Below are 18,076 nucleotides of genomic sequence, written 5' to 3'. Positions count from 1 at the left end.
GGCTAAGTACTGCATGCAACACTACAGTTTTGTGAAGAGGTGCACTGGAGCCCAAAAGCAAAGAAATCTAAAAATAAATAAATGAAGCATAGGCCATTAAATTAATAGAGTGAATCGCAGCTTTGACTTACCTTTTATATTTCATTCATAGTTGAAATGTTCCGACGCATCTTGATTTCCCAAATACGTTTGAAAGAACAAACTTTCTTCCTCTTGGGTACCTTTAACAAAGAAAATTCAGGCACACAAAATTAAAGAAAATTCTCAGAGACAGGCCTAACAGCAAACATAGGTGTGCAAATATGGTCACATCACAAAGTTCTTTATAAACCTTGGGCTTACGTGCCTATTCCAGAGTTCCACAGTGAAGTTGGGGCTAAAACCACAGAAATATGGTTTATGCACAGCACCGAGTCTGTTGCATGTGCCAGATTAGGGTTCCCAATGGGGAAAAAGCATTGCCAAAGCCAATAGGCCTCGCATTGGTTGGCACCCTTTTGTCTCGGTCACCGTTTGCTTGGGTAACAATTTTTATTTTTAAAAACACAGCTTTGGCTAAAAGGGAAAATATTCGGCACTCAAAACACTCAGATTGTATGGGAATTAATTTGTATGTGGGTGTGCTCCTTGAGAAAGGGAAAATGTGGTCACTCACAGTGAAATTAGCCAGTGGCTGAAATGGGCTGACCCACTGACTTATGCTGCATGTTGTAGTGGGCAGGCTTAAAATGTGACCAATAGCAGGCCACTAAACAAAAGACTAACAGAAAGCCTCTGTAGGTAAGTACATTATAGACATTTAGTAAAATCAAAAGGTCTTACCTAACTGTGGGAATAGTCTTTCTGACCAATTTTACAATACGACTCCTCTGAATGCCTGTTTTGCCAGTAGAATGTCATTTAGATTAGAACTCGAGAAAATTGCAGGTGCGAAAACAACCCTCGTCGGTCCCCCCTGCAACCCCCACTGAGCACAATTTGTACAAATCTGTGATGAAAACCATGGGTACACTGTTGCAGGATAACATTTTCTGTAGGTATTGACACCAGGTTGCTCCCATGTCAGTACGACACTGTATCTATCCAGTATCCAGGTCTATGCTCTTTGTGAAACAAGTCACTGTAATCAACTATATTAATCCAATCGGTTATAGATCTTCAGAGAACAGCAATAAGTAAAAAAAGAAAATGCCCAGTTACTGCGTAGAGTTTTACACAGGCTGTTTTGTAGGTTTCTAAGAATATCTACTTTGAGAAATTATATTATTGGTGTATCTTAAGAGGTTTTGACACTAGTGGGTTACTGGCACTGAAGAAACCAACAATATGAACTCAAATCTACCAAAGCTGGATGCCAAGGAATAGAAGGGACATTAGAGGCTTCATTGGGCGATGCACAGGGTACAATATTTTCATTTTAGACATACTATAGTTATACAAGGCTCTTTAAATTTTAATGGCACAAACAAGCAGGAGAAACTGTTAATCTCTGGTCGGTTTGGAAGGGTGGCTGTAACCAAGATGGCTGACATACTCTGCTTCCTGTGCTGGGCCTAGTTCCCCCAATTAGCATTTGCTATACTGGACATGAAAAAGTTCCAAAACCCTTAGATTTCAAAAGGTGGTAGGGGTGCAGGACTTTCTAAAACATTTCGGAGGGCTTCCAAGAGCACGAGAGCCTAGAATAGCCTGATGTGGATAAATATCACAATTGAAGGAGGATGAGAATTTCCTGACAGAAACATTTATTTTTTGTTGAATATATTTCATTGATTTTATTTCTTACAACACACAATCACAACACATTACAATGCTTCCAGCGGTAAACTTATACAAACCATCCCCCCAATCCTTCATTACAATCACGTATTGCAGTGATACATTTAGAAATATTAGTCACATATTACATTGCACAGGGCTAATAAGAAGGTAATATGAAAAGCATACAATAAACTTAATTAAGCTCGACCTACCCGAGCGTTGCTGTGCTGTTAAGAGTGCATTCCCACTACACTTCTCAGTGGATACGGTGCGAGGGGAGCTGTGGGATAGTGGTGACAAGTTCTCTGCATTATGGTTCGTGTTTGTAGATGGAGGAGTGTGGCTCACTGATTAGAGCGGCAGACCCTGATGCAGAGGTCTGGCCCGGGACCAGGGTTCAATTCCCGACGCGGCAGGGTCCTGAGCCCAAAAATGTCCACGGACTCGATAATTCTCGCCTCGGTGCCTACTCTAATCATGGGGTCCCACGCTGCAACTCTGGGCAATAGCTTGCTTAATCTCCACTACGGCGGCCCACCCGCTGCGGGATGCCTGGCTTTCACCTTGGGGATGCCCAGTAGGGGTTATCTCACAGGGAAAAAGCCAGGACGGGTTCCCAAGGCTAGCGCCTTGATGCCTTCGGGTGATACGTGCGCTATATAAGTCGCAATACATTTTTTGTAGAAACAGTTGGTGTTGTGATAGTCAGTTGCAAGTAATTTGCTGTGTCTAAGAGTTGCGAGGGCGGCATGTGGCCCCCTGGTCTGTGTTTTGCAGCATGATTATGTCTTGCGGACTTGCCAGTCCCACCGTTGTTACTAGACCTGGATTAAAAGACACGACATTCTGGATGTCTCAATCCAACAAACGTGTCTTACGGTTAAGCCTGGATGTCTCAATCAAACAAACGTGTCTTACGGTTAAGCCGTTTTAACACCAAAAACTAAAGACCAATTGCATATGAGGAATAAACAACCCAATGTTAAGATAAAGACGGGTGAATGTAGGTCTAAAAAAAAAAAAAAAAAGGGGAAAAAGAAAAAATGGAAAAGAAAAGGTTGGTGAGTGCAGGCAGTGGGGGAGTGTCTCTCTCGTGTTGCGTGTCTCAGGCGCTGTGGTCGTAATGCTTCTGGGGTGGGGGGTGCATGCGGGGGTCTGTCACAACCGCGACCCTGTTGTGACGGGTCTCGTGTGTCATAAGGGAAAAGGGAGGACAGATGGCAGTCTCTTCTCAGGGCGGGGGCATCGCTGTTCGCCGTGAGCGTGGTATGCTGTAGGTCGGTGTTAGGAAACCTCGTTACAAGGACGTGCTTCTCTCCTCCGGCGCTGCTATGCTGTTCCCACCCCAGAAGAAGGGGGGGGGTTTAAATGACTCCCTGGTCTATACATGCCTGGTGGAACGATCTCAGTACGTCATCCCAGAGTTCCGCTATGGGGAATTTCCTGAGCCCTGCTGTCTCTTCCCTATGTAGGATAATGCTTTCTGCCCTCGCCCAGTTGTCAAATGAGATAAGCCAGTGCTTGACGTGCGGGGGTTCACTGTGCTTCCAGCGTTTAGTGAGAAGTCTTTTGGCCGTGATAAGGCCGAGGTCCCAGAATCTGAAGAGAACTTTGTTTTTTGTCCTTTTATAGAGGCCTAGCAAACATGTCTCCCATGTGTGCTGTAATTGCGTGTCAGTCCCCTTTGCCAATAGCGTCATCACTGCGTGCCAGTATGAATATATCCTCGGGCAGCTCCAAAGCATATGGAGGAGATCTGCGTTAGTAAGCATCTGGGGCAAGTATTGGTTAATTTTATTCAGCGATCGATGTGCCCTATGTAATATATAAAACTGTATGAGTTTAAAGGGGGAGTTACGTGGAATGCAGGTGGGACTTTTCAGTATCATTGCCCACTCCCCGTCCGTCCATTCCTTCCCCCTATCCGTCGCCCACTTATCTCGCAGTGGCTGAAGAGTGACCTGCGTGTGCGACAATAGTGCCTTTGCCAACCAGTGAATCACGTGTGACCTGTTCCCCATGACGTGTAGATATTGTGCCAATTGGTGTGTTGGCAGTTCTTCCGTAATGTCACCCCATGCCTGCGTGTATGTGCGTATTATGGATGAGTGTTGCAAAAACTGTCCAGTCGGAAGGCCCGTGTCTTCTGCCAGCGTCCATCCGCATATAGATCTGCCATGGTATCCACTTCAGCCCTCGCCCATTGTTCTAATGCAGCTTCCGTCACTACTCCTCCGGTTCGGGGAGTGCCCAAGAAAGGGAGTACTGGGGCATAGGGTTTCGTTGCGCGTGTTAGTCGTAGGCTGCGTGTGTGGCATTTGCGGGCCACCGTCAGGTGTAGCTGACTCGGGCAGGCAGCTTTGGTCAGAGGGTGAAATAATGTGTGGATCTGCACCAGGGTTAGCATTGTGGTGTCCGTGGCTGTGTCACCTAGGTTCTTGCCACTCAGCCATCTGGTCACCTATTGCAGCTGCGCCGCAAGATAGTAAAGTTCATGGTTGGGGACTACGAGGCCTCCTGCGTCTATGGGTGCATAAAGCTGTGTCAACGCTACACGAGGTCGTCCCGCATGCCAGACAAGGCTCCTAATCAGGGTTTCCAGCTCTCGGAAGACGCGGGTCGGGACATATACTGGGATGTTGGAGTAATAATATAGCAACCTCGGCAATATTATCATTTTAGTTAGCGTCACTCGGCTGGGTACATTAAGGGTCTTCCAAAAGGCTACTAGCGCCTGTACAGAGGAGATTGCTCTCACCAGGTTGCCCTCTAGTACTTCAGTCGGGGACCTATAAATGTAAACACCTAGATATCTGAATGTAGTCTGGTACCAGGCGAGTCGCGTACCATTTATGTTGATCTCGCTTTCCTGTGTGTCTGAACTAAACGAGTATACTCCAGACTTGGTCCAGTTGATCCGGAGTCCCGACATTGCCTCGAAAGTGCGGAAGATGTCAGACAGCACTGGGGGTATATGGGTCAAGTCTTTAACATACAAGAGCAGCTCATCTGCATATAGCGAGATCGTGTGCACACCATCCGCCAGCGGGATTCCCCATTCCACTCCCTGGATTCTCAATGTTTCCGCTAGAGGTTCCATTGCGAGCATGAAGAGCAATGGGGACAGAGGACATCCTTGTCTGGTGCCGCGTTTGATTCTGATGGATTCCGACAGCAGACTGCCTGTGCGGACCCGCACCTCAGGCTTCCGATATAACAGGCTCACCATGTCTATATAGTCATCTCCAAGATTACATTTTCGCAGTCCAGCTATCAAATACGGCCACTCCAGAGAATCAAAGGCCTTCTCTAAATCTAGCACCAGGCACCCCGACTGCGGCCATTGTCGCCTGGCATACTCTTGCACCCTAAACAGCCTCCTTATATTTTGTGAGGTACTCCTAGTAGGTACGAAACCATTTTGATCCCCGTGCACCAGGGTGGTTACAAATGGGGCCAGTCGCGGGGCTAGTGTTGAGGCCAGTATTTTATAGTCTGTATTTAATAAGGCTAATGGTCGGTACGAGCCTAGGTGTGTGCTATCCTTGTCTGGTTTCGGGAGGGAGATGAGGTTAGCTTCGTTAAGCGTGGGGGGTAGAGTGGAATCTTCGAGAGCCGCCGCATACACTCGAAGCAATTCAGGAACCAGTATGTCAGAGTAGGCCTTGTAAAACTCTGCAGGTAGCCCATCCGGGCCCAGTGATTTGCCATTGGATAGAGCGAAGATGGCTGTACGCAGCTCATCTGGCATGAGCGGGGCCTTCATGTCGATACGCTGGTTATCATCCAGCTCCGCCGGATTGATGTTGCTGAGATAGTCGGCGATATCTGCAGAGGTGACTCGCAACCGAGAGCCATAGAGTGTGCGGTAGTGTGCAGAGAAGGCCTCATGTATCTTGTCTTGTGTATATGCCACCCCGCCTTGGTCAGTTCTGATTGCCATCACTGGTGTCATACTGTCCTCCTGTCTGATCAACCAGGCCAGCAGTTTACCTGGCTTGTCGCTCATATGATGTGTGCGCGCTGAGTGGGCCGCATAATTGAGGTGGCGCAATCTATTTAGCAGTCTCTCATGCTCCGATCTAGCCTCTGATATTCCCTGCTCGTCACCCCCCCTCTCCTCTTGTCCCCCTGTAGTAGGCCTGCCTCAACCCTCGTCAAATCTCTTTCCAGCTGTTTCCTAGCAATAGCTTGAGTTCCTAGGCAGTGTCCCCTGATCACTACCTTAAACGCATCCCATTCTACTTGTGGGGTGGATGCAGTACCAGCGTTTTCCTCAAAATAGAGCGCTGCTTGTGCGTACATAGAATTCCGGAACGGGGCGTCTAGGAGCAAATCTGGCTGCAATCTCCAGGTGGGTACCGGCGGGAGTGGCTGTGCCCATGTCAGGTCCAACACGTGTGGGTTGTGGTCCGAGTGTGTGCGGCCTATGTAATATGTGTCCGTGATGTGGGGAAGCAGTTCTCTAGACACCATATACCTGTCCAGCCGCACATGTAGAGAATGCGCTCCCGAGTAGTAGGAGTACATCTTAGCAAGCGGATTACGAGTATGCCAGGCATCGTGCAGATCCCACTGTGTGGCCCAGTCTAGGAAGGCTCTCATAGCAGTTTGTGTTGGTGCACTGGGCAGTGGTGGGAACGAGCGGTCTAACGTTACGTTCAGTATACAATTGTAGTCACCACCCAGTACCCAGGGAATCCCGTGCCATGGCGATAGACTAGCAGACAGATGTGCCAAGAAACCAGCTTGGTCTAGGTTAGGGACATACAGTGAAGCCAGAACTACCGGGCGCCCATCCAAACTACCGTTCACTATTACAAATCTGCCCTCCGGGTCTATGTGTGACTGTCAGGGGAGTACCCGGTCTTGCTCACACTAGCGCTCCCCGGGCAAAGGATGAGTAATTCCTGGCGTAGTTGTCCTCGCCACCTGCGGTGTAGAGCACAGGATTCTGTCTCATTCAGATGTGTCTCCTGCAGGAGTGCGATTTGGACACAATGGCGTTTGAGGTAGGAGTAGATTTGGTATCTGCGAGATGGTGTATGCATACCTCGCACATTCCGCGTGCAGAGTGTCATATCCGGCAGTTTAGCTTTTCAGGGATCTCTTCACCCTCTCCACCCCATCGCCACCCAACTGGCCACGTGAGTTGCACCACCAAAGCACCCACGCATACACCTCCAAGGACACAGCCATGTCTTCCCACACCATCAATGCAAGAAAAGGGTAGGGAAAGCAATTCAACTAATGTAAAAAGCCATAAAAAACAGCAACTCAAAGTCATAATACCAAAAGGGCGGTTGCTAAACATGCCTCCGTCCAAACTCTCAAGGAGATAGTCTAAATCTAAAATCTAGGGGGTCGCTGTGCGTTGTGCACCGTTACTGTGGCATAACTACTGGACATGAGAAGGGTTTACCTACATGCGGTTGGGCTGGTGTTAAGGAATCAAGTATGGAAAAATGCTAAGCCCTATATGCCTTACTTTATGTGTCCCAGATAAATCACCATCAGCTGGGTCAATCGAGACTTACTGTCCCAGGCAAATCAGGGCGCCGGCCATCAAGACCCCGGGGCTGGGGCATCCGCAACTTCTCTGCAGCTCAGCCGCACAAAGGAAACCAAGCGTCACGGGGCCAAACTCACCACTTTGCTCTCGTGCAGGTAAGTGCCCGCAGGGGGAGCATGCCTCAGGCAGGTTTGGTCGGCATGTACAGGAGTCATCCAGAAGCACTGGGGTCCCTTAGTGTTCCAGGACTGGCACCCAGTCCAATCCATACGTCGGGTCCTGGTTAGTGGATCAGGTCCGCAGTTTGTGGTGTGACATCCGGTTGCTCCATGGAGACCTGGGAATCAGGCAGTCCGTAGACTGCCTCATCATCACTGGGGAGGTCTCGAGGGCTGGCATCCGGTGCGGTGTCTGGTTGGGGAGTGGCTAAGTTCCATCACCATGAGTAGGGCATCTTGCTTGTCACGTTGCGTGGTCTCCTCTGGCAGGCCAGCTCCTGCCGACGTTCGTGCCCTACCGGCCGGCGACGGCCTGTTCCTGCGTCTCTGCCTAAGGCCCCTGGTTCGCTGCGATACAGAAGTTCCTGCCGTTCTCCATGGGGCCGTTCCCGTTCCATTATCCAGCCAAGCCTCAACTTCCTCTGGGTCAGTGAAGAAGTGTGTCTTGTCCTGCGCTACCACCCTCAGCTTTGCAGGGAATAAGAGGGAGTATTTCAGCCCGAGCGGACGTAGGCGCTGTTTAGCTGCGAGGAAGGAACGACTCTGTCTCTGGACTTGTATCGTATAATCCGGGAAAAACATTAATATGGCGTTGTCTATTCTGATGTCTTGGAGTTGCCGTGCTTCTCTCAGGATAGAGTCCCGGTCGCGATAATTCAGAATGCGGAGCAGCATTGGTGTGGGGTTTGACCCAGTCGGGAGTGGCCTTGTTGGTACTAGATGTGCCCGCTCCACCAGGAAATGAGGCGATAATGTGCCCTCAGGGAGTAAGGTCTTTAGCCAGTCCTCCATATGTACCGCAGGGTCTCTTCCTTCCCATCGCTCCGGTACGCCCAGGATTCTTACATTGTTTCTTCGTGTCCTTCCTTCTGCATCCTCCGCGCGGTCTTCTAAAAATTCAACCCTGTTCAGAAGATCTTGCACATGTTTATCAGCCTGGGCGACTCTGGGTTCAAGCTCGGACATGCCGCTCCCCAGGGTCGCAGTGCGGTCCGCCAGTTTTTTGTGGTCGGCTCGTAAGTGGGTGAGGTAGATCGAGACACTGTCAATTTTGGGTGCGGGTGAGCTGGATTGATTCTTCTAGTCTCTCCATTGCAGCCAGCATTGTGTCGAGCTTGGCCGCCATGTGGTTAACGTCAGCATTTTTAGAGGATTATTCCATTTTGCCCGCGGCTGTGCTCCTCCAGTGCCGGTTCGTGCTCTGGTGCCCCCAGACATGAGCCGTTCGGTGAATGTGGGGCCTACGATTGCAGCGATGGTGGACACTTGTCCCCGGAGTGCCGACGAGGGTCCAGGGCGGCGCAGGGATGATGTTGCGGAGCCTTTGGTATGGCGCAGGGAGGGCCGTCGCGCCCAGGCTCGCGGTGCCCCGCCTGCACAGCTGTAGCTGGTAGAAGTGGTGCTCAGTTCTTCTCCCTCTGGCGTGATTCAGGTTCGCCACAGGGCTGTTCCCCCAAAGGATCCGAGGCGCTCATTATGGTTTATTTGTGTCCGTGACACCTCTCGCTCATTGCGTCCAGTCGTGTCCTCAGTCCGATACCCAGCAGCGTGCCAGAGCACTCAGGCGGATGGAGCCAGGCCAGCGTATTTTTCGTGTCCTCTATCTTCCGGTTGTGGTCATCTCTCCACCGCGCAACACAGGCTAATGTTGGCGCCTCGTTTCCTGTCCACCAGTTCTCCCCTCTAAGCTCAGCTCTCACGCCTTCCCGCTGGGCCTACCACGACTCGTGGAGTTGCAATGCCGGCGCGGTTCTCAATGGCGGGCGCGTCACGGCTGCCCTCTTTTCAGCACCCGCGTTCCTGCATGTGCCAGGCCAGCATTGTCAAGGTAGGTGTCACTCTCCTGTGCCGTCGGGTCTCGGCCGCAAGCGTCCCAGACAGTGTCCGCATCCCGCTGGGGTCGCGGCCGCCCTACACCCCCAGCCGCGTCCCAGGTCCCAACATGTAGGCCGCGATCTCGACCTTTCCCAGCAGCGGCTTCTAGTCCGAGCCCCAGGTGCTCAATTACCCTGCCCGGCTGACTCACAGGTCAGGGGCGCCAGTGCCTCTCACTGTGATGGGCGCGTCTCCCTCACCTCCGCTTTAGCGCTCCGTCGCTCATAAGTGGTCAGTGGGCAATGGCGTGATAGGGGTCGCGGTTCATCATCGCCCGTAGATCTCAGCCCCGGGCCTCTCCGGTGGTCTTGTCTATCTTGGGCTGTCGCAGCCGTCTCGCGCCCCAGGTCTCCTCAGGCCTCACCTCAGGGCCTAACGCATGGGCCGAAGTCCCAATCTTCCCCAGCGGCGGCGTCCGGCTAGGTCTCAAGTTACTCTGCCACTTCACCACAGGAGTTCCCAGTGCGGTCGAAAGCCTCCGATCTTCTCCAAACTCGGTGAGGCAGGTGTTTGTGGCTTCTGAGCTCTGCTCACGAGTTTTCAGCCAGTATTTCCGGATAACTTGTGGGAAAATTCACCGGGATGGGGAGCTCGAGACGGAGCTCTACCCGAAGACGTCCATTTCCGTTGCGTGCATAGCCACGCCTTTTCCTGACAGAAACATTCAGTAATTATGTGCCTCGAGGGGGGAAAAAACACACTGAGGAAAACGGTAGGTTAATAGAAATGCATGGGTGGACTCATAATATATCAACCATCTCCCATGCAGTCCAAAACAAAAAGATACAGGCTGCACATAAAATGTGACCTGCCCACATGCCATGCCAATTCATGCCATTACATCTAACCCATAGAGAGTAGCTCCAAGAGATGGAGGGAAGTTGCAAAGCGATTAGGCACATTTCAAATAAAAATGCTTAGGGATTCTGGGATTAGAGGAGGTTACTAACTGCAATATAACTATAGCTGTCCTTGGGTTAGGACATCAGAAATTGGGGTGTGGCAAAGAGGATCTTATCCGAAAAAATAACAATAAATAAAATATCAGTTCTACAGCACCCCCCCCCCACTCCCCGAACACAAATAGTCTGATTGCCAGAATGATCATAGTACACAAGTTGGAGGGAATGTACGCATTCTAACTGCAATGGAGAAAGAACCAAGTTAGGCAAATAGGTCCAGAAGGGGGCTCGAATCCATAAGGAGGTTTTACTTTCTAAGCTATGCAAGTGGCAAGGATCTCTGGGGTCCTTCTAAATAGAGCTGACCGGAGTAGAGGAAGGTGAGAAACAATATATATTGTAGAACAGCATTTATTTTCAGGAGTTTTCACTGGGAGGCGAGAAGGAAAATAAATTACAATACAGGTCTTAATATGCATTAGGACTCATACATTGTATTCTGTGGATAGACAAATTAGTTTTCATCTATATCTATACTAATATAATAAAGAGAGCCCAATCCTTTGAGGTGGGTAATCTCAGGAACCACGGCACCAATCACAACACCCAATACAGCATTGGAAAGGACAGTTGCAGCAGATGGACACAGGCTATACAGCTGCACACCATATACATTAGAAACGTAAAAGAACCTTACCGGCAAAGTAGTCCCTTGTGGGCGTGGGCGAAAAAAAAAAAGTGTTCCTTAAAAGTGTGCGTTGTGCTGGGGCGTGTGCTGGGGGCGTGAACAAGGCCAATGGGCGTGGCAATTGCAATTACACGTCACCAAGGGGTGTGGCCAATGGGCGCGACAAACGGCAACAACCCCCCCCCCCCAAAAAAACGTGCCTTGAGGGTGTATGGAAAACAAAAACGTGTGCGCTGGGCCGGGGGCGTGGGCAAGGCCAATGGGTGCGGCAATTGCGCGGGAGCAAGGGGCGTGGCCAATGGGCGCAGCAATTGCCGGGGCTTAGGCGGGGGCAGACGCGACTGATCGTGCCTGCGGGGACAATAACTGCACAGTATCCTGCGCGCTGTCAGCCAGTCAACTCTGCATAAAGGACCGTGCCAGCGGGGACACTAACTGCAACGTCTCCTGCACGCTGTCACACACTCAACTCTCTGCATAAACAAATTGACACCAGGCGCACAGCATCAACCAGGGCTGGAGCCGGGCTCAGGTGGCAGAGGATGCGAGTAAGCGCGCCTGCTGGGACACTAACCTTTGAACTGACTGCACTTTCCCACACGTGCAGCGTCTCCAGCGCGCGCTGTCACCCACTCAACTCTCTGCATCAACGACTTTACACCACAGGCACAACATCAAACAAAACTGGAGCCGGGCCTCAAGCACGATTCAGCGTGCCTGCGGGGACACGAAGTTTACAACTGAATGCACTTTCACACACGCTTACCTACGGAAGTGGAGTACATACACACTAGAGACATCTGCTAATACTTCTTACTCCGAGGTACCCACAGTATCTGCACACACATGCCTAACTATTGTGACACTTCATGCTAAAAATGTTGTCTACCGCGAGATTTTAAAATAAATTTCCCTGGTCTACTACACACATTGCACACATTCTATTTCATACCTGGAAAACGTCGGGACGGGCTGCTAGTATTCAAATAATTTGGTGGTCACCTGGGTGAACAGTTCTCTGTAAAACGGATTTGGCTCACAACGTTCAACCCCTAACATTCTTGGTGTGGTTAGTCTGGAAGATACCTCAACAGTTCAAAGCAACAAACTACACAGGTAAACCAACTGTGTCTCCCAAGACTGTAAGCCCTGTCTATGTATTGTGACCAGTTGACTAACTCTCCTCTCTTACTGAGCTCCTACATGAGTAAAAGAAAAATGATGAGGCACACTCTTGGTCTGAAAGTGGCCAGCTCACTATGCTGTTTAAGACGGTCACCAATTTAGAGGGGAAGAGGAGGGGTGGCTGTGGGGACTGGGGTTACTGGAAGCAATCCTTTAAGAACTATACATGTGTATTCTTTAATATATCACCTGTCTGTAAAAGATATTTAATAACAACATTTGTAGATTTGAAAAAAGACTCAATAAGTAAATCTGAAGTGTTATAAAGTAACCAAAGACATCTGAAAATACAAATCTGTACTATAATGTAACGTCGTATGCATTTACCGGTTGCGAGTTAATGGGACAATTTCGAGTAATATCGCTATTGCACGACTCCTAAAAGTGCACAGAAATACACACCTGTACTTGTGATGATTACTGTGACTGCATTTCTAAACACAGATCCTGGTTCACAAACCGGATCTAATGTATTGGTAGGGATACTAGAATTATGCAGAGAGGAGAAGACAGTTTATACAGTAGGGATGTCCAAATTAAGTTGACATAAAAGTGAAATTAAACAGCAGTATGTGACACATTGTCTGACGTTATTGTGCAAACATTTGACATTTGAACGCATTGTTTCACACTAGCCAAGCAAACAGTCACCCGCTTTACAACTAGGTTATAAAGAGTTGTGCTTGGAATTTCATAAAGTGTGCAGTAAAGCGAATAACCTTTGATCCGTTTGAGCTCGAATTTAGTTTGCTAAAATGTTTAAATAATTAAAGTTGATGGATTGTGTGCCAAATTTATATTTATGCATAAAATACCTCGAAATCTATTTTGCCTGTGGGCCTTTCAATAGGAGGTAAAGGCTGGCAGTGTCACTGCGGCACAACCCAATACACTTTTCACACTTCTGCACCTATCTTATTTTAGGATATGCGCACATTTTGAACATGGCATTTTTGCTCGTGCACTACAAAGGATAAGCAGAGCCAGTGTCTTTCATGTACGGGTGAAAATATAAAACTTGCATTTTACGTCTGCAGCCGCTTTTGGCACATGAAGATATTCTCCGGAATGTGGCCCACAAATTTCAAAACATGACAAATGCATAAAAAAAACATATTTTCCACATAAACCCATGAAGTATTTCATGCATCCCTAGGAAAAAAAATGGGTCATCATAATAACTAAAGGACACTTTAGCTGCAACAAATTTTTTTAACAAATTTTAGTACCCATGAAGTTTGTTATTTTTACCTCTCGTCTATGTACACGAATTTCATCTCCCCTTACAGAGCAGGTGTTGTTGTGGGTTAAATTGTGAAATATTTCCCATGAGTTAGTTTAGTGGATAAATGTAAATCAACTGTATCCCGTTTTTATTCCTAGATGAGAAAGAAGTCTTTTGTGATTCGGTTTGCTACAGTTTTTATAAGAAAAACATGTATGATAGTATTGAATGGTTTATATTATGAATTTAGAGATTTTTAACTTATGTACGATATCTTTAATGATTTGATAATCGAAATAAAAACCTATTAACTGACTGATAAGTAAAGTACCAAACTAATGTGCAAAGCTTTACCACTAGCTATTGGTTAATCAACATTCAATTAACGGAAAGTAAATAAAACCTGAACATTCAAAATCCAGTGAATGACCAATGTTGGATGAACCCTGCAGAAAACAGCTTTAACAGTCTCTCCCTTTTGTAGACATAACATACCATTTTTTTCATAAAGCAAAGGATACTTTGATAAAACTCGCCATTAACTGGAGAGTTGAAAATTAGTCTCTTATTTTTACTAGAGACAATAAAATATTATGTTCCAGTATTTTACTTACTCCTTTCAATAAACAATTATTTGTCTAGAAAAAAAACCCACAAACACTGTCTTCAAAGTGACCCAAAAGAAACATTCAATCTAAAAAAAAAAAGTAAAAACGTATGTCCTCATCAGAACCACTCTATGGCAATTTAGGACTATATTAAACGATCACTCATGTATCAGCTCTCTCGCTCCAATCTCGAGGACTACCCCCGACAAACTCTTCCAGCTTCGATCAACTTATGTAAATGTATGGTTTGTCCACACTTTGAAAAGGTCATGAAACTGGGACCAAGGTTAGGCACTCCAGCTCTAACTCTTTGGAAATACATAACCTAAATGAAAAGCCATATTTTTTTTCACCTCTGCAATCCAGGCGTGTGGCGGAGGGGTGCGGATATTCCCCTCAGGCTGGTCTTCGCTCCTAGGATAGTAAAAGAACCCTATAGAATTGTTACTTTTAGCTGAAATGTGCAGGTGTTAACAGAGAAGCTCAGGAAACCCAGAGACAAACAGTTTATATTCGTCACTTTAGAAATATGTATGCCCCTATGCGAAGTGGATAGTACCGGAAGTGGTGGGAGGGGCGTGGTAGAATTCTCCAGGTCCAATTCTCTCACAAACCTATTAGGGTTTCCACGAGAAAGATTACTTTGGACTACTAGTAGATTAGCTAAAGCTAATCAGCAGCTCTTTCAGACAAGGGAACCACAATAGACGATGTGGCAGGATACATCATATCATACAAATCCAGCTGCTAATGTTACAGCAAAAAAAAAAAAAAACAGTAATAGCCATAGACATGACAAATATCACCCCCCCCCCCAAAAAAAAAAAAAGTAGTCACTGCCCTGATCCTTCACCTCAACAGGCTGCAGTACTTCATCTTTTGAAATAGTCATGAGACTCACACTGGCGGAATAAGGTTTAAATCCTTCCCCAGACTTCAAATGATAAGAAGCATTCTACCCAATGCAAGGATCTCCTTTTGATAGGGTAGGGTTTCGAAGCCTGAAACGCCACACAATGGATGTTCAACAAATGTCACAACCACACAGCAGCCAGTGGCTCATTTCTTAGACTGCAGTGGCAGTGTACTTCTGTGGGCAGCATATTTTAGCACTGTGCTTTACAGGTCGGTCTGTGAAAATGATCGAAGTACAATTCAAATGTATTCAAAGTGATGGAAGATGTAAACCTTGTTCTAAAATACTTCAGGTCTGGACTATTGTTCAATGCATGACCTGGATGTCTCCTCCGACACAGACTAGCACTCTGACCATAACAGAAAGATTGCCATCTACTAAATTAACAGCATACAGTAAGCACACATTTGTGTTTTTAAGTTGACAGACCACGGTTTTGTTATCCATATGCTTTAGAAATATCATTAAAAAAAATATATTTCTGCTACTTATAGTTTTAGTTGGGGCAGACGGTATTTTTGTATAATAAAAGCTAACCTGTTTGCCCTGATCCACCTTCATAGTTTCTTTTTACTTAGAAGAAAAAAAACTATCATAACTTGGGTTTCTTCCAAGTTTCTCAAGATTCATGAGTGGCTTCAGGTGCCCCAGTTGGGTAGCAACAATTTGAAGCCTCAGTCGCAGAAAACCGCATATGTTCGTTATTAATCACCCTCCCAGAACCACGAAACCGAGAAGAAATCGGCCACGAACTTCTTTACAGCTATTAATCAAGAACTTCATAACAGCTACTTCAGCTTTTTAATTAATATTATTAGGAAGTGCAATATTTGAGTTTTGTCTCGAGGTGTTGATTTTGTTTCACTGCAAGTTTGCAAAAGTAACATGTATAGACTGTTGTGTACACAAGGAAAGCACATTCGCCAAATGTTAGAAAGAACAAAACATCCTGTTGCACACACAAGTGTGGGGTTAGCCATGCTGCCGTCTTGCTAACTTCCACTTCCATCCTCACACATGTCCAACCTCCTCCAAACGAAGCATCTATATCAAGGTGACTGCTACAGGCCAACCACAAAGGGCGAATGAAAAATAGGAAGGCAATCGGATGAATAACTTCCCTGAGGTTCGAATATACATCAAATGTGCAGTTGAAGAAAATATTAAATAATACACTCTGGATATGGGCAATTAAAGAGAAACACAGATGCTTAGGTATGTAATGTTGTCATTTATCTTTACACCCACACCGCTAGATAACAATATTTTGTATCTTGCTAGCACTTCCTCCGTGTGAACTAATATGGGTTAAGGCCTCATTTAAACACAAAAGTAAATGAATCTATAGGAGTTTTTATAATGTGCTAAAAAGATCCTTAAAAAACTTGCCACTGTATTGGATTCTGGATATCTCAACTGCCTGGGCCCTTTAATGGCGACGTAATGTAGCTGTGATCATGCAGATGAGCAGGATCGATGAGGTTTTAAGGGATCCCCTCAGACTGCACCCAGAGAACACTAAAGGGACAGAAAAGGAAGTATCCCTCTTCGCATGTGCACAGAAAGGAGGAGTTAAATGAATTACGAAAAATGTGCTTCATTTGTTTAGCTATTTGCTGATACATTTTTAAATATTTGTACAGTTAATTTACAGCTATTTAAATGTATCAAAAAATACACTGACATCGTACAGCTGATCATCCAGCAAGATTACAAATCCCCCTCAATTTGCAGTCGAGAAAGAAATGGAAACCTCATGTGAAAAAATGAGCAGCAATTTGTCAAAATACATAGCCTGATATTTGAACAAACAGGAAATGAGACAAGATAAAAATGCATCTATGTTACTCATGCCCCTTCTAAACCTCAGCTGAGGCCCCCCAGCACCCTTAGCTCCAGCGCCTATGATTTTACGTGTGGAAGAAAATACTTCATGCAGCAATCAGAAAACTTCGAGTTATTGAGCCAAATTTGTGATATTACACCGCTCATATGTCACATTATCTCACAGAAGCTAATCCTGCAGAGATAATGAAACAAAGTAAGGTATGTGCAGGAGGCTTATGAGGAGATGCAAGGTATGAGGGTGTGTGTCAGCAGATAGGTCACAGGAGATCTAGTGGCAGAGTTATACAATGGTGGGGTCATGAGCTTTGGAGCAGAGAACGTCGAGACACCTCAGTTGATCCCATGATACTATCTGGAACCAGCTACATTGAATTTAGACTATTACAACCCTCATGACGTATGGGTTTGAAAACGTTACCATACCAACGGTGTGTAGTTGTGACGAGCCTAAAGGTGGATTGCGTAAGGGTTAAAGAGGAGAAAGAAAAGATCTATACAAGAGTCAATAAAGGATAACAGATGTCGAAGACACTACTGATTTATTTGCACTTCTGTCCCTGCTCCTAGTGGGTGGAGCCTGGGCGGGGTGGGGGGCTGTGGGAGATAAGATATCACAGAGATGCTCATATGAGGTGAACAACAAGGCAGGTCCTAATAGGTAGAATAAAGGTAAATGGTAAGAACGAGAGCAAATTGTCTTCACAAAATGCCTTGAATTTTAGTTACAAAGAAGTGTTTTATGTAATGAGAACCAAGCCTTCAGCTGATCTATTAATTTTTTGTATAACACTGGACAAAGCAAAATGTAAACTGAGATGAGGGACGGGTGCCAAGTGTACTCAACCATTGAGAAAGTAACACAATGTGATAAATTAAGCCAAGAATAGAGGCTGTAAGCTGGTATGTTTCTGAACAGTGAGGACAAACCTCCACCACCTCAATTCCTTAGTGCGCGCAATAGCAGAGAGGGAGATGGAAGCAGCCCAACAAACTGCAAATGCGGCTTCAAGAAAATATAGCATACAATCCATGTAACAAACAAGGTTGCATTCAGCTGAGATACATACAAAAATATAATTAATACATGGTATGAAAGCATTGAAGATCTAATGCCAGAGGATGGAAAATAGTAATGAGGGTACACTCTCAGATTCCAAAGAAATTCTTTTGGGTTTCACCTTTTGTACTTGTGTACCTCAGCAGTACTCTAACCACAAGGCCTAAACTCCAAAGTTCTATCCACTGCCTACATTAAATTCAAATTCACAGACTCATTAACTCATCTAAAACACCAACAAATTAAGAGTCCTAACTGGAGTGGAAAGCAAGACTTTCAGA

General features: G+C 46.4%; 1 protein-coding gene across 3 annotated transcripts in view; it reads right to left on the bottom strand.

Annotated features, from left to right (window-relative positions):
- Nucleotides 1-18,076, bottom strand: part of SH2B3 (SH2B adaptor protein 3) — a 657,750-nt gene that overhangs the window by 540,561 nt on the left and 99,113 nt on the right. For all 3 annotated transcript variants that reach the window (XM_086943034.1, XM_086943032.1, XM_086943033.1), the window contains one exon: nt 132-221. The gene's annotated coding sequence lies outside the window, so the exon portion shown is untranslated. The remainder of the gene's footprint in view (nt 1-131; nt 222-18,076) is intronic.

The sequence above is a fragment of the Lissotriton vulgaris genome, chromosome 11 (assembly GCF_964263255.1).
Source record: "Lissotriton vulgaris chromosome 11, aLisVul1.2, whole genome shotgun sequence".
In the NCBI taxonomy this organism is placed as follows: Eukaryota; Metazoa; Chordata; class Amphibia; order Caudata; family Salamandridae; genus Lissotriton; species Lissotriton vulgaris.
The sequence above is the reverse complement of the archived record's forward strand: the minus strand, read 5'-3'. Positions and strand labels throughout refer to the sequence as shown.